Source organism: Aythya ferina, assembly GCF_964211825.1.
Source record: "Aythya ferina genome assembly, chromosome: 1".
Classification (NCBI taxonomy): Eukaryota; Metazoa; Chordata; class Aves; order Anseriformes; family Anatidae; genus Aythya; species Aythya ferina.
The window spans coordinates 126,147,283-126,170,577 of NC_140296.1; the positions used below are offsets into that span (position 1 = coordinate 126,147,283).

The following is a 23,295-nucleotide window of genomic DNA, read 5'->3' on the forward strand; positions in this document are numbered from 1 at the left end:
TACAGGGAAGGATACCAACTTTACAAGTCTACTGATGTTCTTATTCAAGACTGCAAAATATCAATATCAGTTCAATCCTGGCATCTTCTTCCCATCTTGCATGTCTCTGGATTGACTCTAACAGCAGCAAGTATCAAAGGTGTGGCTGGACAAAAAGCATGTTTGACAGGTTTTCTGCGAAGCCTCCCTACAAAAATCAGCTCTTAGCACAACTTTTACTTTTTAGTACATGAACAGGAGTTAGAACCATGGGAGGAGGGGAGAAAAAAAAAAAAAACAGGTTTAGCATGGCATATTTTAAGTAACACTGCTCATAGTGCTTTATGTTTGAATTCTGTTGCACCCATTAAAAAATTAACATCAAGAGTGAACGAAATGTACACATCACAACAAGCAGTCTTCATTAAATTCTTCCTTACCAGTTTTTAAACTTTGCAATATATATGAGGCATGTAAGAAAAAAAGCAGAAAATGGTGTCAGAGAAATATGTATCACTGAACTATACTTTAGGTAAACATGACACAAGCTAAAAATAAATCCCTAGAGACAATATAAATTAATTGTTGTATGCTGCCACTTGAAAAGTATGTATTTTTGTTTGTTTGTTTGTTTGTTTATAAAAACAAATACATTCTAAAATATAAGCCACTTGAAAAAACTGCATCTGTAACTACCAGTAACTGGTATTAACTTATTTTCATTCAGCAGCACTGTGATTAGTCCATTATAGATTACTTGATCTGGAAACAATTGCAAAATAACTACTGTCAACACTGTGCATTCCCATGACAGAGGCAGAGCCCCTGCAAAGTCTGGTTCTGCTTCAAGTTCACTTTCTGCCACAATTCAAACTAACCTTCCTGTAAGGGTGAGATGTCCTGCTTTTTCAACTGTTTCCCACAAATCTGTGTCATCTGTCCTGCCTACAGTCACAGGTACCGAATTCCATTTCTGTTCTTAGCCTTGCAAAATTCATTCTCCATGCACACAGTGCCTCCCATCATTCTTACCACTGCTAGCAACGTATAGGCAAACCTGACTTTTAATGCTCATTCCTGAAAGAGAAGGAAAAAATAAACACATGTCCACATGGAGACACAGCTATATGACCTAATTTCTCTCCTGTACTGAATGAAAATGTTCAGGAATAATAAGAGCTAATTTTACACAAAATAAAATAAATAAATAAAATAAAATAAAATAAAATAAAATAAAATAAAATAAAATAAAATAAAATAAAATAAAATAATCCACTGACCATGAAAGTTTTGGTACTCTAATAAATTCTTTTTATTAGTTCCTAAAAATAAATAGATACAGCCATACAGAGTTTCTCTGGAGCTGAGCAGCATGAGAGTGATGTGCAAGTAGACATGAGTAGCTGGGACAGGAACTTTAATACAGCAGCTCAAAATCAGAGTTCAAAGTGTGTTTGAATTGACCATATAGAGAGCTTCCAGCAGAATATGTTTATTATCTGAAAACAGAAAGACTGAAACTACTGCTTTAACAAATCATATTTAGTTCACAGCTGTCCAATAAGCTAGCAGATGAACACCAATACACATCACAGAGGCTTTCCCATTTCATCTCACAAATGTGAACAGTATTTAACTTCATTTTTTTCCTCTATCCTATTTTAAATTATAACTTTTTTTAAAGAAAACAATAAGTATATATTCACATATCTAAAACTAAAACATTTGGAATAAGAACATTCTCCTGAACTGATGATGAGCTCACTTGGGTTAAGTAATTAAAACTAGAAGATTTGAGTAGCTTAGTGTAGTTTCTTGAATCCTTTGTGATGTCTGTTTTGAAAACATGAGACATTTACAGAAACTCACATTGAAGTAAAAAGTCCTTCTTGAATACTTAACATTTTTGTAACTCTAAGTGTTTATTTCAGTCTCTCATTATAGACTTAAAATTGTAAGTTCAGGTTCCAATTTTTGTATCCCAGTTCATTTCTGTTATCTCAGTGGTCTTCTGAGTGTTCATGTTCCCTTTCATCTCAGCTTAGTGTTATCTGTGAGTTTACAAATGTGTTATGATCCTTCTGAAAGAGTTAATTAGCAAAATACCTACATAGAAGAGACAAGCTCAAACCAGAGAGAAGCACCCAATTGTTTTCAAAGATAGACGTGCTTTAGAACTGCTGTATGGAAGGCAGCCAAGAACCACAGCTCTCTGCAGGAGCTATGTGACAAGGAACAAGGAAGACAAGCTAAGGAAGACCAGACAATAATGCTACATCAGTAATCACTTTCCTCTGTGCCTTACTCAAAGAGCAAGAGAGTCTCACTTAGTTTTTCATAAGCAGATTTGGTTTTGTATGTCACTAAAGACTTATGTGAAAATGTTTCTCCACATCAAAAAGCTTAAAAAAAAATCTACCTGTAGCAGAAAGCCACAAATCTGATATTCTAATGGATCAGAAGTAATAAAAATAAAAATAAATAAATAAATAAAAAAGTTTTCTTGGTGAAACAGTTTTCTTTGGTGGGACCAGAGAGCACCTCCTAAGTTAATTAATGATGGGAGTAAAAATCCGAGGTTCAAGCAACCTGAGAACCAGTGATTAACAATACCTCTGGGACAAACCATTTTCCTTTCCCCATAACTAATTTATCTTTTGCCAGTGGGGTGCTCTTACATGGAGATTCAAGATTATGGCATACTATAGCTTAACTGTATTGTATTACTTAGCAACTTACATGATGGGATCATTTACAATTCTGCCTCGAGGCTTTAGAATGCATTTTGAAACAGACCCCTGTAAGTGAAATTACCATCACCTTGCAAAAAGCCAATCCCAAGGCTGTAGCCAAATGGAATTTTCTTTTCCTCAAACTACCTTAACAGGACTTTTAATAACGTGCCTGAAGACCTGATATTCCATTACCCATTTAATTGAACAAGCTATTTATATGACAAAGAACACAGACCTATGTCAAGAACTCACTTAAATCAGAGATGAACAAAATGTTAGCTGTAGAACACCTAGGTGCTTTACATGCATTTTAATAAATACACACCTCTTATACAACCAGGTAATCAAGTTATTTCTGTAACAGTCAAATAAGTTAACAAATCTGCTCTCATACTTCTGCCACCTTCCTTGTTTGATCTCATTGGATTAAACTCCACAGCCTGTAATTGTAGAGTATTTCTCAGGCCCTCCTCCCGGTACCTCACTCTGATGCAGAACAAAGAATTTTTGGGCAATAACCCTAGACAAATGAAAAACAGGCCTGCCCTGAAGAGTTACCCAAGGTTACCCTAGGAGAACCCACAGTCCACACTGGTCAGGCATAGTGCCACCTTACCTCCTTACAACAGCAACTCAAACAATTAAAACCCATTATTCAATACATCCTACATGTTAAAATGTCCATCTCATTTGAAATAGCTGCTTGCCAAAAACATACCATCACAAAGCATCTCTTATATCCTTTTGGATTTCATTCCACAAGTGAGAACAATCAGGGTGCTCAGTGCTTTACAGACATTAAAAAAAATCAGAACCCAAGAATTGGGTTCACCCCAGTGAACCTATTGGGTTCACGAGGTCACCCCAGAACCTTCTCTTCTTCAGGCTAAACCTCCCCAACTCTCTCAATCTTTCTTCATAGCAGAGGTGCTCCAGCCCCTTGATCATCTGTGTAGCCCTCCTCATTCTAATAGATCAACATCTTCCTTGTGCTGGAGGCCTCAAATCTGGATACAGTACTCCAGGTGGGGCCTCAAAAGGTCAGAACAGAGAGGGACAATCACCTCTCTAGACCTGCTGGCCACCCCTCTGCTGATGCAGACCAGGATGCTGTTGACCTTCTGGACTGCAAGTGAACACTGCCAGTTCATGTCGAGCTTTTCATCCACCAGCACCCCCAAGTCCTTCTCTGCAGGGCTGCTCTCAATGAGTTCTTCTACCAGTCTGTCCTCGTGTCTGGGATTGCTCCAACCCAGGTGCAGCACCTTGCACTTGGACTTGTTGAACCCCTTTAGGTTCATGTAGGCCCACTTCTCAAGCTTGTCTAGGTCCCTTCTGTGGTACTGACTGCACCACTCAGCTTGGTGTCATCTGTGAACTTGCTGAGGGTGTACTCAATCCCACTGTCTGTATCATCAATAAAGATATTAAACAGACACACCAGGACAGACCCTTGAGGGACACCACTTGTCACCAGTCTCCACTAGGACATACATGTAGAGCCATTGACTACCACTCTCTGGGTGTGACCTTCAAGCCAACTCCTTATCCACTGAATGGCCCACCCTTCAAATCCATCTCTCTCCAATTTGGCGATCAGGATGTCATGTGGGACTGTGTCAAAGGCCTTGCAGAAATCCAGGTAGATGACATTTGTCAGTCCTTCTTTGTCAACTGATGCAGTCACTTTGTCATAGAAAGCCACCAGATTCATCAGGCACGATTTACCCTTACTGAAAGCCATGCTGGCTATCTTTTTGTCTTGAATGTGCCTTGACATTGCTTCCAGGAGGAGCTTTTCCATGATCTTGCCAGGCACAGAGGTGAGACTCACCAGTCTGTAGTTCCCTGGGTCCTCCTTTCTACTCTTTTTCAAAATGGGAGTGATGTTTCCCTTTTTCCAGTCGACAGGGACCTCACCCGACTGCCAGGACTTTTCAGATATGATGGAAAGAGGCTTGGCAACCACATCAGCCAGTTCCCTCAGGACCCTGGGATGCATGACATCAGGCCCCATAGACTTGTACTTGTTTAGTTTCATCAGGTGGTCTCAAACCTGCTCTTCACTTACAGTCAGAAGAACTTTGCTCCCCCAGCCTCCATCTATGGGTTCAGGGAAATGAAAGACTGGGGAAGTGTGACTGGCAGCAAAGACTGAGGCAAAGAAGTTGCTGAGTACCTCAGCCTTCTCCATGTCTTCTGGTACCAGTCCACCCTTCTCGTTTATCAGAGGGGCACAATCTCCTTGGCCTTTCTTTTCTGAGCAATGTACCTATAGAATCCTTGCCTTGCTCAACCATCCCTGTTGTCTCCCCTCCCTGCCCACTTTTTTACACGAGGGGATGGAGAGTTCTTGTGCTCTAAGGAAAACATCCTTGAAGTGTTGCCAGATCTGCCCAGCTCCTTTGTCCCTAAGGATGGTGTTCCAGGGGATCTCATCTACTCAGTCTTTAAATACTTTGAAGTTTGCTCTTCAGAAGTTCCTGGTCCTGACTTTGCTCTTTGCCAGGCCATAATTCCTCGAGTTCACAAACTCAACCAGGGCGTGTTCACTGCAGCCCAGACTGCCTCCAATCTTGACCTTTTTAATGAACTCTTCCACATTGGTAAGCACGAGGTCAAGTAACGCTTCTCCTCTGGTTGGTTTGTCTAATATCTGGACCAGAAAGTTGTCCTCAGCATACTCTAGGAACCTTCTGGATTGCTTACAGCCTGCTGTCTAGTTTTCCAGAAGACATCTGGCTGGTTGAAGTCCCCCATCAGGATGAGAGCGTGCGAGCACCACACTTCTTGTAGCTGGAGCCTGAACGCCTCATCCACAGGCTCGCCTTGATCAGGTGGCCTGCAGTAGGCCCCAACTACAACCTGTCCTTTATTGGTATTGTCTTTAGCTCTCTCCCACAAGCTCTCAACCTGTCCATGGCTGTTTCTCAGAGGCAACTCTTCACAAGTAATCCCTTCCCTAATGTAGAGGGCAACAACCCCCCCCCCCTTTCTTCCCTGTCTATCCCTTCTACCCCCCCCCCCTTTCTTCCCTGTCTATCCCTTCTGAAGAGTTTGTAGCCCTCTAATCCAATGCTCCAGTTATGTGATCCATCCCACATTTCCGTGATTGCAATCAGGTCATATTTGTCTAATTGCACCATGGTTTCCAATTCCTCTTGCTTGTTTCCCATGCTGCGGGTGTTGGTGTGGAGGCACTCCAGCTGGGCAATTGGTTGTATCACATTTCCAGAACCCTTCCTGACTGCATTGGGACAGTTCACAAGTATTTCCCTGCTGGTACTTAGAGTGATAGTGTTCTCAGGTATGCTTCCTTCACGCGGAGGTGCATCCCCTTTCCCCACTGCAAGTAGTTTAAAGCTCTCCCGATAAGCCCAGCCAGCTTACTGCCCAGAATACTCTTGCCCCACCTGGTCAGATGTGCCTCATCTGGCACGAGCATGCCCGGTCCCTCAAAAGTGCATCCAAGGTCATAGAACCCAAAACCTTTGGCATGAAACCAGCCTTGCAGCCAATCATTCACTCAGCACATTCGTCTCTTTCTTCCTGGGTCCCAGTCACCAACTGGGAGGACAGAGGAGAACACTACTTGTGCTCCCCCTCCTTTTTGACATAATATATGGCATAAAATCCTTTGATATTTCGGAGTTTCCTTATTACAGCATCACTTGATCCTACTTGAAAAAGTAGGAAGGGGCGGTAGTCTTTGGAACACACCAGACTTGGTAGCCTCTTTGTAACAAAAAAAACAACCTGAGTCTGACTTCTTTATTGAACAGTTCCCTACCACAGCTTTTGCTATACACTGCATTTAATTTCAAATGAATAGTATTTCATTCAATGTTAACACCACACACTAGTAAGAAATTCAATTATGTTATCAATAACTTTATTGATCAGTTACTAGAAATTCAACTTTTTAATATGTATAAATATAAGCATCTTTCATAAAAAGTAAAAATCACATTTCCCATTCTGACAAAATCCTATCTTCTTAACAGAAATGGACATCTTTGAAAATAAAATCCTTGAATTACAGTAAGGGAGTATTTGAAATTCTGTAGCTAACACAGCTAACACTGATTATCAAAATAATGAAATTGATGTAATTTAAAGGCCTGCTTTAGACAAGGGATACTAAATATTCAATACACAGAGAAAATAATTTCAGTAACATAATGGAAAGGGTAGAAAACTACATATTCCTGTGCACGCAAGAAAAATGTTTCAATAACTTTATCTGTCTTCTCTTTCTCTTGATGAGTGTGCATTCTTTTGCACTCCTTGATGATATGACTCACAGATTAGCATCTTGGGAATCAAGTCTATACTGATTTACCAGTGTAATACAATCATTTACCATAATTAGCGTTTTAACACTGTTACGGACTTGGAACAGATTTGCAATGGAAATATTTGCCACATATAATATATATCCTAGTGCCCGCTGCTACATAATTGTGTAACTTAGGACACTCACTTGGTGTGCTTTCTTTTCTCGGGTCAGAGTTAAGGCGGCCATGGGAATTCTTATTTTCATAATATAAACTAGTTTAAGCAAAATAGTTAATGGTACATTAATTTCCATAGTATCAAAATTTAAAGGGGTGGAAACAGGGCCAAAAAAAAAGATCACAAAACTGCAATCATGTCAAGTGGCACAAGGAGAAACAAAATGAAAACTCGTGAGCCAAGAATCAAGCATTTCAGTCTTCCCCAGCTAGGTTTTCACTGGTGTGCTCCACCACCCAAGAGTAGAGCCCTACAAGGGAATTAACAGAACACCATTCAGAGCATGACACACATACAAAAAGTAAACCAAAGAATCATTACAAGGTGTAAACACACAGTAGTCTTACAGGAAATATATTTTATGCCTAAATCAATGCTTTTTACAAATGGCTTAAATGCTATAGCATAAAGTTTCATAGGTTCTTTATCTGATGTACTGTAATATTCTCTTATCTACTACAAACACAGATGTTACCTATATCAACATCTAACACTGCCCAATCATCGTTTAGCTCTTTGTCTTGCAACAGAAAGATCCTGAAGCTATTCCTGCCCAATACAAGTACATATTTTAAACTACTTGTGCACTTCATTAATACACTAATTATTTTTTCTCAAAAACTTACAGAACCCACAAGTGAGATTTTCCATGCAGTTAAACAGAACTATTGCTTTGATACAGAAAAATCCCACAGATTATCCTTCTTAGTTCTCCCTTATATAAACAGTTTTCCAAGGTCAATGCATCTGTGCAATATCCTCAAAAAACGACACTAGCCATTGTGTGGTATCACCTGTAATGATGATTTACACAAGAGTAAGGAAAGCTTCAGCACTTCTTTTTCTTAGCCTCACCTAACATATTATTTGCATTTTCCAATTGCAGGAAGGAGATGTTTTTCCTTCACAGACCATAATCTCCAATCACTCATCCCAAAAGGTACAACACATGTTCTTTGCCTACAGTTGTCTTCACAAGTTTTATACAAGCGTCTATACTGGGTTTACGTGGCATGGGTTAGGTAGCAGGTGGGCTGTCAGGGTGGCCTCTGTGAAAAGAGTCCAGAAGCTGCCCCTTGTTAAATAAGAGCCAGTTCCATCTGGCTCCAAAGGGACCCACCACTGGCTAGAGCCAAGTCAGTGAGAGACACTGCTTGTGCCTGTGGGACAGCACACTGAATAAAGGCAAAAAAAAAAATGCAGACACTAAAGTCAATGAGGAGCAGGAGGACTTGCTCCAGGCACCAGAGCAGAAGCTTCCCTGCAACTCACGGAGAGGGCCATGGTGGAGCAGGCTGTCCCCCTGCAGCCCATGGGTCCCACATGGAGCAGATCTCCACGCTGCAGCCCCCCCCATGGGTGGAGGAGCCCCCGGTGGAGCAGGTGGATGTGGCCTGGAGGAGGCTGCAGCTCATGGAGAGCCCCCGCAGGAGCAGGCCCGGGCCGGAGCTGCAGCCCGTGGAAAGGAGCCCACGCAGGAGCAGGGGGTCTGGGGGGAGCTGCTGTTCCCTGGGTGACCCATGCTGAAGCAGTCCATTCCTTAAGAACGGACCCCTGTGGTACAGACCCATATTGGGCAGCTCACGAAGAACTGCATTTTGTGGGAAGCTGTGGAGCAGCACAAAGGTATGCAACAGTTCATAGCAGGCCAAGTGTATAAGCGAAGTATTATCTTTCTGCTGGTCCCATTGCTAGGTCTGCACTCCTTGGAGCCTTCGGCGGATCCCATGACCATTTGACAAAGAAAGTGTCTGTCTGCCTGCCTTCCTTTCACTGAGCTCACTATGTCAGAAATGCAATGAAAGGCAGGCAGTACTACATTGTCCACTCACTTGTTAGCCAAGGCTAAATCCCTGAAGAAGAAAGTACAAAAACACAAAGCAATAGCTCTGCAGCTCATCCTACAGCTGCCATAGGACAGCTAACATAAGGGTAACAGTAGGTCCTTTAAAGATAAGATTATTTTTCCAAGTCTGTTTATAAATGTACACTTGTACAAAAGGACAAAGCTTATATGGATTAATGAAAGTGGACCATAGACTTTGTATCAGTAGCAATCCAGCATCTTCCCTGCTTCCTTTCCCTCCAAATGGCAGAAACAGGTAAGAAAAGTTATGGAAAAACAATGTTTGCAGATAATTAGTAGAATTACTGACCTCCTCCGCTACACTTGATTTGGTATCTAAAGTAGCACTCGGAGGCAACTGCACCAGCAATCACTTTACTCTGAATTCACTCAGAATTTGTGGCAAGAACAGGTTACAACAAGGTTTCATAAGGGCTTAATGTTGGCCCAACGTATGTCCCTTCAATATTAACTTAAACTTCACTAAAGATTGCTTTGTCTGATTCTGAGTATCCATCACCAGAGATCTTTCTTACTTGAGGCAATTGGATGTATGCCAATGGAAAGGTCCCCAAGCAAACCTGGAGAGATGAAGAAAACCAAAGTGAATCTTGTTGCCTTGTGGACTCACTTCATATCACAAACATAATTTCCTCAAGAGGACAGAAAAGACTTGAGGAAAAAACAGAAAACAAACAAACAAAACAACTTTACATCAAATCCCATCTGCTTCTGAACAAAAGGAGTAAGTCTAAACATTGGTATCTAGATTATAACACACTAATTTCGTCCAGGAATTAATTTAAATATTGGCAATAGAAAAATATTAAGAAAACTCACAGAAACCAAAGGGAAAGCAGAAATTAAGGGAAAAAGCAAACCCTTGTGTGCCAAGTTAAATCAGAACTACTGGTCCCCTTTGTAGTTAGGTCCCTTATCACCACCAAGACACCCGATGACATACATGTTTACAACAGCAAGAACTGATTAAACAAGACTTCTGCTGAGGTTTCCTGTACTAGTCCCACTTTCTGACTGGTCCCACCTCTGCTTGTAGTACGATAGACCACTGCTGTAATGAAAAATTACACAAAAAAACAAACAACACAAAGTACCTCGCTTTCTACAATTCATACTGGTACTATCATGGCTGTAACAGCACCACAACAATGGTAGAAGAGTGCTGCAGAAATAGCAAACTGGCCAGCCTGAGTCCAGGACTTCCATTAGTAACATGAAGAGAAGTTACAGAACAGTACCGTCTCCAATGTTTAAAACCTCATAAAAATTATTGCAACTGCATACAAGAAGTATAGACTGATTATTTATAAATCTCCGTAAAACCTGGTCAACAGAAACTTTTCCATTGTAACATAGCTGCTGTTGTTTTTAAATGAATGTTTTCCCTCAACCTGCATTACTTTATCATGTATGATTCTGAAGTATTATTTCCAAAGACTAGATGTCACAAAAAGTATTCAAGCATATCTATAAGAAAATAGTTGATTTCTAAATGTTTTTAGATTTCTAATATAAGGCATTTTTGAAAGTAAAAAAAAAATCTGATTTTGTGAATAGTGTTTTCAAAACTGACTACTGCCCTTTTCAGAATAGTGAACATGGACATGATTAGTTGCCTTCACCTTCATATATTTGTACATTCAAGTTTAAGAATTAATTTATCTCACATTAACCATTGCACCCAATGTCTTGTTGATTTCACAGTTCACACAGTCTATTTACTATAGCTTCTCTAGCACATGGGCACCTCTTATCATACACATCAGTTATACATACCTTCCATAAAGTAAAGTAATACTATATGAAAATAAAGCTCACCCCAACATTATGATTGTATGTCAAGCACATGCAGTTAATTCTCTAGAGACAAAATAGACTTTAGCAACTGAATTAATCCTGTTGAATTCAAATCTGGCTTAGCAAAAATTAAAATTAATTTTAAAAAGAATGAAATAATCCACAATTCCCACAGTTCCACTACATAGACATTAGCTGATTAGTCAAACTCATGCCACATGCAGTAGTAGACTATCATCTACATCTTAAAGGACAAACTTTATTCACTACTGAATCAAGCCTGCTATGAATGCAGCATGATCTGCAGCAAAGTCAGAGATGGTCTGAAGGGAGTCCTTTGAGCCATGTAATCCAGCGCCAGGTAGCAGTCCTAGCCACATCAGAGGTACACTGCTTGGTTTGATGTAAGCCAGGTCTCTACAGTAAAATTAAGAAAGAAAAATAAAATTTTTCCAATAAAAATATTAGAGGAAAGAGCTCTTGGTGTGGATCAAAGTAAATGTTGATAACAAACACAAAGAAACATGAATCTTCTGACAAAGCAGAACTGGTGAGAAGACAATTCACAGGCACATGCAACAGAAAAGTTCATTCATGCCCTCCAATAGTTACTACAGGACTCACGTAGGTACAGGTTATTACAACAAATGATGATGAAAGGAATGGATAAACTCTGGGTCCCTCAAAAACTTGCATCTTTCATCTGGTTGCATATACATGTGGGGAACTCTACTCAACAGCCAGGCAACCTGTACAACCCATTGTTCCCAGCAGGAGGCCAAGAGACAGGGCTGCATAACTAACCCTCATGTCCTCAAACATGAGGGTTAGCAAAACACAAAAGAAAACACAGAACTTCCTCTTCTAGAAAGCTCACTGATTGGTAGGTATTTATCTCCTCATAACCATTGGTATATCACAACACTCAGTCCTCTGAAATAAAGCTTATGTGCCTTTCAGTTCCTCAAATCATGTACCACAGGCAAGCAAAGTCTGTTTGCTTTTTTAATGAATGCCTTGGACTATTGCCATTAGGTAAGTACCAACTTTGGCTGTCACTGGCAGTTTCAAGTTCGCTGTAGCAATATTTTGTACCTGAAGCACTGGATGAGTTCCTTTAATTAATTGGAATAAAGGCTACATTACTAACCACTTGAAGATCTTTGAAACAGTAACAGGGCTGTGTAGTAATTCAAGCAGAAAGCCTGACAGCTATCTTCTACCGACTTCAGAGAAACATGGATCAAAGAATTTAACCAGTCAGTGCATCTTAAGAGTCAAGGAGAGGGATATCTTAGCAACTCCAAAGAGGACAAGTGCCTGAAGAAAAATCTATAAAACAGAGGAAAGAAATACTATTTACTAAAGCAGGAAGAAAGGTGAAGATTCCCACATGTAGCAACATTTCCCTTTAGTTGAAGTTCTTAAAAAAAGCAGTTTAGAAAAAACATCTGGATATCTAAATGACTTGAACTAGTTTTGTTTCCCCTGGTATGGTTTAATGTAAAAATAAGAGGGAGGAACAAACAGATTACACACACCAAAACAGAATACATAGTTCTTACACAGAACGAACTTCTTCAGCTCTTCAAAGAGGAATTGATGAATAAAAGAACACGAAGAAGTGGAGACGAAAACTACATAGAGAAAACTAGGAAACTAGCTGGGAGAACCATGTTACAATGAGGCTGTAATAGGACTTTTGCTTACAAAAGAGAAAGCAAGGCATAATAAATATTGCCTGGAGATACCTGGCAACTGGTAGAGTAAGAAAAGGAAAGCCTAAGAGCAAGAAAGTGAAAGAAGCTAGTGAAGGTGATAAGGGAAAACTTACTGCCTTAAAAAACAATGTCCTGAGATATTATTTTTTTTAAAGAAAAAATAAAGACTTAAAAGGGGACAATTTCTATAAGAACTCTCAGGAGATATTCTGTGGTGACCATCCCATCAAGAAAGGGTGGAACAATAAGGAACGTGGAAAACTGAAAGCCACACAGATGAAGTGCCGTTGGTGGGGAAACTTAAGAATCTGTTCTTATTTCCTCCTCCTGGTTCTCCTCAGAAGATCCCTTCTCCTTCAGAGTCCTTTTCACTTTGCCTTCTATATTTGGAATAAGAAAATTCTCCCAAACAACTCCTATTCACAATGAAGTCTCTTCCTCTCTTTCACATCTCTGTGGAACACTGGTCCTAGCAATTATTTTTACCATGTCTTTCTTATCCTAATCTATGACCACATTCACCTAAATTCTGAGAGGGTTGTCACATACTGGAACAGGCTCCCCAAGGACGTAGTCACTTGCCTGTCGGAGTTTAAGATGCGTCTGGACTGCGTACTTAGCCATATGCTCAGAATTTTTGGGTAGACCTGTGTGGAGCCAGGAGTTGGACTTGATGACCCTTATGGATCCCTTGAAACTCAGGATATTCTACGATTCTATGATTCTAAATACTGTCCTTTTCCTTCCCCGTTACCTATCTAAAACAGGAAGAGCTTCACAGTATAAGATCCAGCCTTTCTTTCAACTCAAGTGGTTCTGAGGGGAATAAGTGGCAAATTTTTCCAGAGCTGCAATTCTTCCCCTTTGCCTTTCATCTTTTACAATACCAAATAGCTAGGCAATAGGTATCTATGCAATTTATATGCTCCCTCTAGCTGCCTCTGTTGCTATCAAGCATCACAAGTGCTATGAAATGCAGGATTGTCACCTATTCTGTCACATTCTGCACTGCTGGGAAACAGATCAGCAAGAGACTTTTTAGGACTCAGAGACACCATTACCTGCCAAAACTTTGTACAGCAGCTCTGCACAGAATACCAAGTATTCTGCTGTAAGAAAGAGAATCACTTTAAGCTATTTATATTTGGAAAATTTCTTTTACAGGCATTTAAGCCAACCATTTAGTTTTACTTTACAAGAAGACAAGCTCTGGACAGCTTATTAGTACAGGTCTTTTCTATTATCAGTGCCATTATTCCATTTCAGTGACAGTATTTTCCCCATGTGTGTATAAATATATATAAACAATAGTCTGTATACTATCCTCAAATTAATGAGGAAACTATGCTATACATTCTTAGGATGTTGCCTTTGATCCTTCATAATCTCAGATGCACTTTCTTCAAACAAAGCAAGGCAACAACCTTCATTCACATAAGGCTGGATTCTTAACATGCAATCCAAAGCTGATTTGGGGATAAGTACACATCTGAGAAATCATAGTATGGTGATTCAAAACAAAGCTGAACACTGTGTGAAGAACCACCTCCCACTGAACTGCAACTGGATAAAAAAATGGATTAAAAAAAACAATAGACATAGAGAAAAGAAAACAAGCTTTCAGAAACATTTGTGCATTATTAAACCTATAGTAATGAGAAAACCCAAACAGAAAGTCTCCTTGCCTATGCTCAACATGCATTCTGAGTACAGCTGCTATCGCCATAGAAAACACTGCTCATCATCATACTGCCATAAGCCCCATTCACTACCAAATTGCAAAAGACTAGGAACTTGGATTAGTAATAGTAGAGTATACAAGGCTGTCCCTCAGTCTTTGTCCCTCTGTAGATATATTCATTTAGAAATTCATGATGATTATGTAGAAGTTATACAGAGCAGTACAATCCCTGAAAACAGATAAAAGCAAAGGGGGCAGGAGACCTGCATGGACGAGCAAGCAGTTCCTGGCAAAACTCAAACAGAAGAAGGAAGTATATGGAATGTGGAAAAAGGGACAGGTCACATGGGAGGAATATAGGAATGTCATCAGAACATGCAGGGATGCAATAAGGAAGGCTACTGCCCAATTTGATTTAAATCTAGGAAGGTATATCAAGGACAACATGAAGGGCTTCTTCAAACTCATCAGTAGCAAAAGGAAGACTAGGGAAAATGTGTGTCCACTGCTGAATGGGGTAGGTGCCCTTGTGACAAAGGATACAGAGAAGGAAGAGTTACCGAATGCCTTCTTTGCTTCAGTCTTCACTGCTAAGACCAGCCCTCATGAATCCCAGACCCTAGAGGAAAGAGAGAAAACCTGGAGAAAGGAAACCTTTCCCTTGGTCAAGGAGGATCAGGTTAGAGATCATTTAGGCAAATTTGAAACCCACAAATCCATGGGCCCAGATGGGATGCACCATGAGTGCTGAGAGAGACGGAGGACATTACTGCTAGGACACTCTATGTCATCTTTGAAAGGTCATGGAGAACAGGAGAGGTGCCTGAGGACTGGAAGAAAGACAAGCGTCACTCCAGTCTTCAAAAATGTCAAGAAGGAGATCCCAGGAAACTGTAGGCCAGTCAGCCTCACCTCCACCTCTAGAAAGGTGATGGAACAACTCATTCTGGAGGTCATCTCCAAGCACGTGGAGGAGAAGAAGGTTATCAGACTTAGCCAGCATGGATTCACCAAGGCAAAATCAAGCTTAACCAATCTGATAGCCTTCTGTGATGTAATGACTGGTTGGGTAGATGGGGGGAGAGCAATGGATGTTGTCAACCTTGAGTTCAGCAAGGCTTCTGACACTGTCTCCCACAACATCCTCACAGGTGAGCTCAGGAAGCATGGGATAGAGGAGTGAACAGTGAGATTGAGAACTGGCTGGATGGCAGAGCTCAGAGGGTTGTGATCAGTGGCATGGAGTCTAGTTGGAGGCCTGTGGCTAGCAGCGTCCCCCAGGGGTCAGTACTGGGTCCAGTACTATACAACTTACTCGTTTATGACCTGGATGAAGGGACAGCCTGCATCTGAATATGAGGCAATATCTAGTAAAATATATTTTTTACTCTGGGTGTGACAGAGCACTGGAACAGGTTGCCCAGAGATGTTGTGGAGTCTCCTTCTCTGAAGATATTCAAAATTCACCTGCTCGTAATCCTGTGCAATGTGCTCTATGTGATCCTGCTTAAGCAAGGGGGCTGGACTAGATGATCTCCAGAGGTCCCTCCTAGCCTCAACCATTCTGTGATTCTATGAAGAGTCTACCAATCAGAAAATACTTACCTAGCTTTGTCACATTATTTTTACCAAATCCTTCCCACCAGTCTCCTAAATTCAGGATTCCTTCAGTTTCAAGCACTTCCTCCCTCAGTCCTTCAGTTCAAATGACTTTAATTAGGAGTGAACCTGAATGACACCACAAGGTCCACAAAGACCTACACTTTCTATGATTTGAGTCGATCAGCAGCTTTTTAGCACAGAGTTACAAGCTCTAAAGCCCTTTCAAACCCGCTGGGTGTGGTATTTCAGCTTTTCTTCCGTTCCTCTCTTTTCAGCACCACCTCATCCTTCCTTTTCAGTCCTTCCTCCCCATGGACAGCTGCAGACATCCTCTCCCTTAGCCTACTGACTTCTTACTTAGTACCCCTTGGGTTTCTTCTCCAGTCTAGTTCTGTCTTCTCCTCAGACACACCACATAAGGATAACACCACTCTCAAGGTCCTATGACTGCATGAGGTTCACGGAAGCCATCATATCCTTTTCATGAGAATATACGGAACAGTCCAAGCAATCACAAATCGGTAAAGACTGTCCATGGCAAAGACAATTCAATTTTAACACCAGTATAGAAACTAAAGCTCAGTTCACAGCTGATTCTAGAGACACGCAGTAACTTGGCCTCAGAAATACAATCAGCTTTTCACTAGTTAATGTGATGTGCTTCCTTTTTTTACAACAGGGATCATGGAAATAAACGCTCCAGCTATTAGTCACTTCCACCTTCAGAAATATCAGGCATTAGAGTAGCACAACGGCGTTTGTATTGTAATGGAGAACTCTGGCAGCAAAAGGAAAAACCTTCAAAAGAACTTAAAAACTTTCCTGTTGTACATTTTGAAATAAAGATCAATGCAAACTTAGGGCTACAAAGATGGTGAAGGGCCTAGACAGGAAGACATATGGGGAGCAGCTGACATCACTGGGCCTGTTCAGCCTGGAAAAGAGGAGGCTGAGGGGGGACCTCATCGCAGCCTACAGCTTCCTCACAATGGGGAGTGAAGGCGCCGATCTATTCTCTTTAGTGACCAGTGATAGGACCCACAGGAATGGTGTCAAGCTGCTGTAGGGGAGGTTCGGGCTGGATATTATGAAGATGTTCTTCACTGAGAGGGTTGTCGTGCACTGAAACAGGCTCCCCAGGGACATAGTCACGGCACCAAGACTGTCGGAGTGTAAGAAGCATTTGGACTGTGCTCTTAGTCATATGGTCTGAATTTTTGAGTAGACCTGTGTGGTGCCAAAAGTTGGACTCGATGATCCTTATGGGTCCCTTCCAACTAGGGATATTCTATGATTCAAACTTCAAATCTTTTAAAATGATGTTATCACTTCAGTGCTATCACAAAATCATATTCATATCACTGCAAAGAAACACTACGCTCAATGAATACCTTTGTCCATTTAAGTATTTATTGGAGCATATGCTTACAATTTAATCTGCCTCATCTCCTTGGAGCTATCCCTAGAATATGCTTACCTGTTTTATATTCTCAATCTTAAAAGCTCTTCAACAATACGATTTTTTACCCCACCTCAACAGGCAGTTTAACAGCCATGAAAATGCAGTTCTTTGCCTCCTGGGGATGCCATATTTCCTAACTATCCTTTCTTCTGTATGAAGCATAGAGGTTAGATGCATCCTGGTTAACTCTGCAGTCAGGGTCTGCCCGATGACCATGCCCTGTGCTGCCAACTCTATCCCTCAAGGTTTATTTTGGACAGCAAGGACTGGAGGAGCTTGGAATAATGGAAGAAGCAGTTTAATAGAGCATGAAGAAGTGTTTTTGAAAGCAGGCTGAGATGAAAAGTGAGAAAGGGGTTAAAAGCCACTTTAAGAACAATGCCTTCAAATGTAGCAATAGATAACTAATAGACAACTCAAGAAATACATCGTGACTTTCTCACAAACACCTGTGCAGCGAGGAAAGCATCTAACTTCTTTAACAGAGAACAGTCTCCTGCCTCATTACAAACACAGGACAGAAAGCATGTTATTGAATCACAGAAAGTAAGCCATGCAAATGAGGTGATGATTTTTGTGGTTTTTTGTTTGTTTGTTTGTTTGTTTGTTTCCCAGGAAACATAGCATTTATATCCAGCACTGAAAGATTCACCTGAGATAGACTACAAAAAGCAGCAGAAACAGTTTCTGAAAGACAGTTTTAAGAAACTTGGAGAGATGGAGAGGTAGGACAGAATGGATGAGTGACAGTTCTTTCATCTCCAATAGAGCATCTTGTTACACATGAGCAAAAGTACAGAGAATTTTACAACTTCCCAGTGAGTACTTGTATTCACAATGAAATTCTAGCATGCATTATGGTAAGGAAAGACAAGGCAGTCCATCGGCACTTCCCTACTTTATCACAATTGCACCGCTACACAGAGTGGAAATGGCAAAGACCCATCTCTGATGCACTCACATTCTCTGGGTATCAAGAAGCTGGCCCTGCCAGGACTGATTCTGCCCTAATATCCGTAACAACCACACCACTAACGGGAAAGTTCTCTCCTGATCCTGACATATTTATTCCATTTTCTAGAGTCAAAGAAGGCAGCCCTCAGACAAAAAATTTTCCCTGATCATACACTGTCTTTTCCCAATCTTGGCAGCATGATGTACTGTCATCACACTTCCTACATGAACTCTGAAAGAACAGGACTTAACCATCTCCCAAAGGTATCTTTAAGTGATGGCAAGCTAAGAAGCCATTTTGTACATTGGGAATCACCAAAGGAAAGCGAATTTTCAAAAAGAAAGATTCTTTAACCCCATTACACATACACCTTTCCAGCATAAGCCTTCAGCATAGTGAGGAAAATGTTTAACTTTTTTAAATTCCCTTATTAAGTTTCTTAGCAACATATCATCATCCTAAAACCTTTTTCTGTTTCTCCTCATAGAGAAGCCAATGAGGAGAGTGGCTATTCTGGACCTCATTCTTACCAACAAGGAGGGGCTGGTGAGGAATGTGAAACTCAAGGGCAGCCTTGGCTGCAGTGACCAAGAAATGGTGTGGTTTAGGATCATGAGAGCAGCAAGGAGGGAATACAGCAAACTTGCTACCCTGGACTTTGGAAGAGCAGACTTTGGTCTCTTCAGTGATCTGCTTGGTAGAGTACCATGGGACAAAGCCCTGGAGGGAAGATGGACTCAGAAATCTGGTTAATATTCAAGGATCACTGTCATATTTGAGAAGTCTGCAGATGACACCAAGCTGCATGGTGTGGTCTACATGCTGGAGAGAATGGATGCCATCCAGAAGGACCTGGACAGGCTTGAGGGGTGGGCCTGTAAGAACCTCATGAGGTTCAACAAGACCAACTGCAAGGTCCTGCACCGAGGTCAGGGCTATCCAAAGCACAAAAACAGGCTGGGAGGAGAATGGATTGAAAGCAGCACTGATAAGAAGGACTGGGGGGTGTTGGTTGACGACAAGCTCAACATGAGCCAGCAACGTATGCTTGCAGCCCAGGAAGCCAACTGTATCCTGAGCTGCATCAAAAGAAGTATGGCCAGCAGGTTGAGGAAGGTGAATCTCCCCCTCTAGTCTGCTCTCAGGAGACCCTACCTGGAGTAATGCATTCAGCTCTGGGGACCCCAGCACAAGAAGGATGTGGATCTATTAGAGTGAGTCCAGAGGAGGGACATGAGGATGATCAAAGGGCTGCAATACCTCTCCTGTGAAGATAGGCTGAGGGAGCTGGAGTTGTTCAATGTGGAGAAAAGGCTCTGGGAAGACCTTATAGCAGCCTTCCAATACCTAAAGGGGGCCTACAAGAAGGCAGGAGAGGGATTTTATCAGGGAGTATTTTGATAGAACATGGAGGCTTTGAAGACAAGGCTTTGAACTAAAAGCAGATAGATTTTGATTAGATCTAAGGAAGAAATTCTTTACTGTGAGGCTGATGAGGCACTGGAACAGGTTGCCAAGAGAAGCTATGGATGCCCCATCCCTGGAAGTGTCCAAGACCAGGTTGGATAAGGCTTTGAGCAACCTGGTCTGGTGGGAGGTGTGGCATGGGGGGGCGGGTGTCAATTTAGATGATCTTTAATGTCCTTTCCAACCCAAAGCATTCTATGATTCTTTATCTTTGGTACTTACAAATATTGCCATAGTTTCACATACAAATACCACCTTCCTTCCCAGACCTAACAGCTGCTTAATATTAAAATCAGAAACTCATGTTGGAGCAAACCTGAGGAGGTCATCTAGTCCAAATGATGCTCAGCACATGGTCAGCTATAAATCAGAACAGGGCTTTATCCACTCAGGTCTTAAGAGCCTGTGAGGACAGACATTGCATAACTTGTTCTAACACTTGACTGTCTTCACACTGGAAAAGTTTTTTGTTATATCTGGCTTGTACAACTTGTTTCAACGTGTTTGTTGTCTCTCATCATACCATCATGCACCACTGAGAAGAGTGTAGTTCTGTCTTCTTGTTAAATACTCTCTCTTAAGTACTAGAAGGATACTATTAGGTCTCATCAAAGCCTTCTCTTCTCAAGGCTGAACAAGCCTATTTCTCAGTCTCAGGCCCTCATACTGTATTAGGGCCCTGAGCGCATGAAAGGCCTTTAAATACCTTAATCAGCCTTACCTAGTGCCTCCACAACCGCTATGCCAAACGGCCTATAGGATCCATTTCAGCTCAGCCCTGGGTCTTCAGTCCCAGCCTGAGCTATGTTGTAGGTATATCTGTATCCAGCTTTGTCACAGCTGTGCCTTTGTCTGGCCACTCACTTGAGCCACACTCTGACACACAGACTGACTTCCTAGCTTGACCTCAGACCTGCTGCATCACTATGGACCTGACCCATGATAACTGGACTGTGTCTGACCCTGGTTACCATCAATTAGCCTTAACCTGACCTGCAAATTCACTTCCCAACTTGACCTTGGACCTACCTCATTACCACAGTCATGCCTGGTAATCCAGACTCTTGCTTGGCAGTGTCTGCCATCCCATCCCCAACGTCTGTCTCACTAAGTACCATGGACTGGAAATATGCATCTCTAATTGATATTTTCTGGTGAAATAATCATGGTATCTAAGATAACACTGACATTCACAATTAACCCTCCACCCTCCTCAGGAAATATTAATAGGATTGCTTGCACCTCTGAGCTTTGTCTGAATAATGCAAGTGATGCCACCTTAGTTATATTCTGACCCCAAAGTCTTCTCATGCAATTTTATTAATTAGAATTATTCAGTTTTAAAGAAAATACAGGTGCCCCAAACCAAATTTGCGACAAGTTCTCCAGCCCCTTTTTTTAGAAAAAAGGCCTTGTCTGCAGGATTTGCAACATGAACAGCACAGGTCTAAAAATAAAGAAGGAAAGGAAAAGATCTGGAGGCAGAAGCTATATTAGCTTCATCAGTTTTCATTTCAGAAGCTCAGTAAAATGTAAAATGGAAACGAATGGCACAGAAGCATAAAAAGTGATTTCCTTGATGTTATCAGCCACACACATTCCACAATGATAAATTATCTTTTGAAATCATTTTAAATATTTTAAGTTCTAAGTTTGGCTCATATTCTATGCTGATATAAGTCATATTAATTCATTTCTTCAGTAATTATTATCCTTTAAAACTACCTGTAGCACCTGCTACTAAAAATAGTAGAACTGGCTACAGTAATATGCCAAATGTTTGCATCTACATGGTGAAGGTAAAGTTTAAGTCCATCTGGGAATTACAGCAAAAACAAGCTGCACAATTTGACTTCCATGGTTCTTCTGGAGAATACCTAACTTTTTCCAGTCAAATCCCAAGTGACCCACCAAAAGTCTTAAAATAAGTTCAGTGCAGTCAGGCAAGAAATTCGGATGTTCACATTCCCAGCCCTGTTGTTCAAACCATAAAAACTATACAGTGTAAAAGCAGAACAAGACTTGATAGTAGCACTAAGTAAGGAAATACAGCTTTATTTACCCTTGCACTCTAGTTTTTCCCCAACACAGCATCTTCACACCACAGGTCCTCCTCCCTGCCCATCTGAAATCTCCTGATCTGAAGGCCTTTTCAAGAGAGGCAGAGGTCACGGAGCTCCCACCTCACACCAGAAGCAGGGTGACAGGTAAACACCCAAAGATTCATCGAGAAAAGTTTCCAAAAGCTTGAACAGGAAAAGACAAAGCCCAGAGCCAAGTTCTGCGTACAAAGGGGGGAGGCAGGAAGCACCTCAGTGGCAGCTTCTGAGAGCTGTCAGCTCCTCCAGCAGCCACGGCTTTCTCCCTGAACTGCCTTGGGGCTTCCCTCCGGCGCTACCTCACCTCTGGGGCAATCTCACCTCTGCTCTGCCTCCTGCGGGGACTTCTCCCCGCTCCCACCCACCCAAGGCTCAGCTCGGGTCGGCATCTTCACATCGTGCTGCAGCCCTAGGGGCTGTACAAGGGGAGAAGGAAGGCAGGCTCCCCTCCTCGTCCAGGGCAGCACTGCCGTAGGCATATTTCCCCTGGTGGCAGGGAGCACTCTCTGGCTGAAGGCATCTGCTCCGCTGGAAGATGGGCACTACAAGTTGCCTGGCTCGGATCAGGAGCGCGTACACAGGAGCCACTGGGCTCGCCTTGTCCCTCTCCATTAACTTTCCAGCTTCCGCAGAAGAAATCACACAGGCGCCGGGCGGTGGGACGGTGTCGCTGCTTTCAGCTCCCATCTCCCTGCCCCTGCCACCCACCCTCACCCTCCCGCGGGGTCCCTGCCGCTCCCCAGCGCCTCTACCCGCCAGGCCGCAACTCCGGCACCACGCAGCACCCCCCGCCACCGGCTTCTCCCCCTCCGCCCCGCTGCTTCCCCTCCCCGAGGCCGGGAAGCGCCCGCAACTTTTCCCTCGGGCTCCCTGCACCCCGCGCCGCCGGGGCTCACCCGCACGTCCCCGGACCGCGCTGGGCTGGGCCGGGCCGGGCCGGATAGGGCCGAGTCCTAAGGGAGCTGCAGAGGCACGGCAGGACACGACTCCAGCTCCTGCCAGCGGAAACGGGAGGAGGGGCTGGGACCGGCCCTACAGAGCGGGGAGGAGCTGGGGGCGCTGCCCAGGGGCCGGCTCCAGCCCCGCCGAGGGGAGGGAGCTGCACCGGCCCCGGCCCCCAGCGGGGCTCGCCCCAGCAGCGCCGCGCATCCGGAGCCGACCCGGCTGAATTCGGAGCGGGGCTGCGGCCATCCCGCATCGCGTCCCCTTTTGGGGAGCTCTGCCTGGAACCTGCTCACCCGTGGCCCGAGGTGTCCGCCACGGGACCCCTGGGGCATCCCCAAAATGGGTGCCAGGGGCTTCTGGACCCTCACAGACTTAGGGGACTGCAATCGAAGGCTGCGGGGAGCACCTTCCGTCTCCCGCCCTCAGCTGCCTCTGCTGTCCTGAGGGGCCTGCAGTTGAGCATCTACTGC

General features: G+C 42.7%; 1 protein-coding gene across 3 annotated transcripts in view; it reads right to left on the reverse strand.

The window, feature by feature from the left end:
- TSPAN9 (tetraspanin 9) overlaps nucleotides 1-22,917 on the reverse strand; it is a 172,410-nt gene extending 149,493 nt beyond the window's left edge. The window contains exons 1-2 of one of the 3 annotated variants that reach the window (XM_084502822.1): nucleotides 22,777-22,856; nucleotides 9,612-9,656 (exon numbers count right to left, since the gene is read on the reverse strand). The gene's annotated coding sequence lies outside the window, so the exon portion shown is untranslated. Of the gene's footprint in view, nucleotides 1-9,611; nucleotides 9,657-22,776 lie in introns of all 3 variants that reach the window. The other 2 variants (XM_084502821.1, XM_084502823.1) reach the window with 2 other exon arrangements.
- Nucleotides 22,918-23,295: the final 378 nt, after the last annotated feature.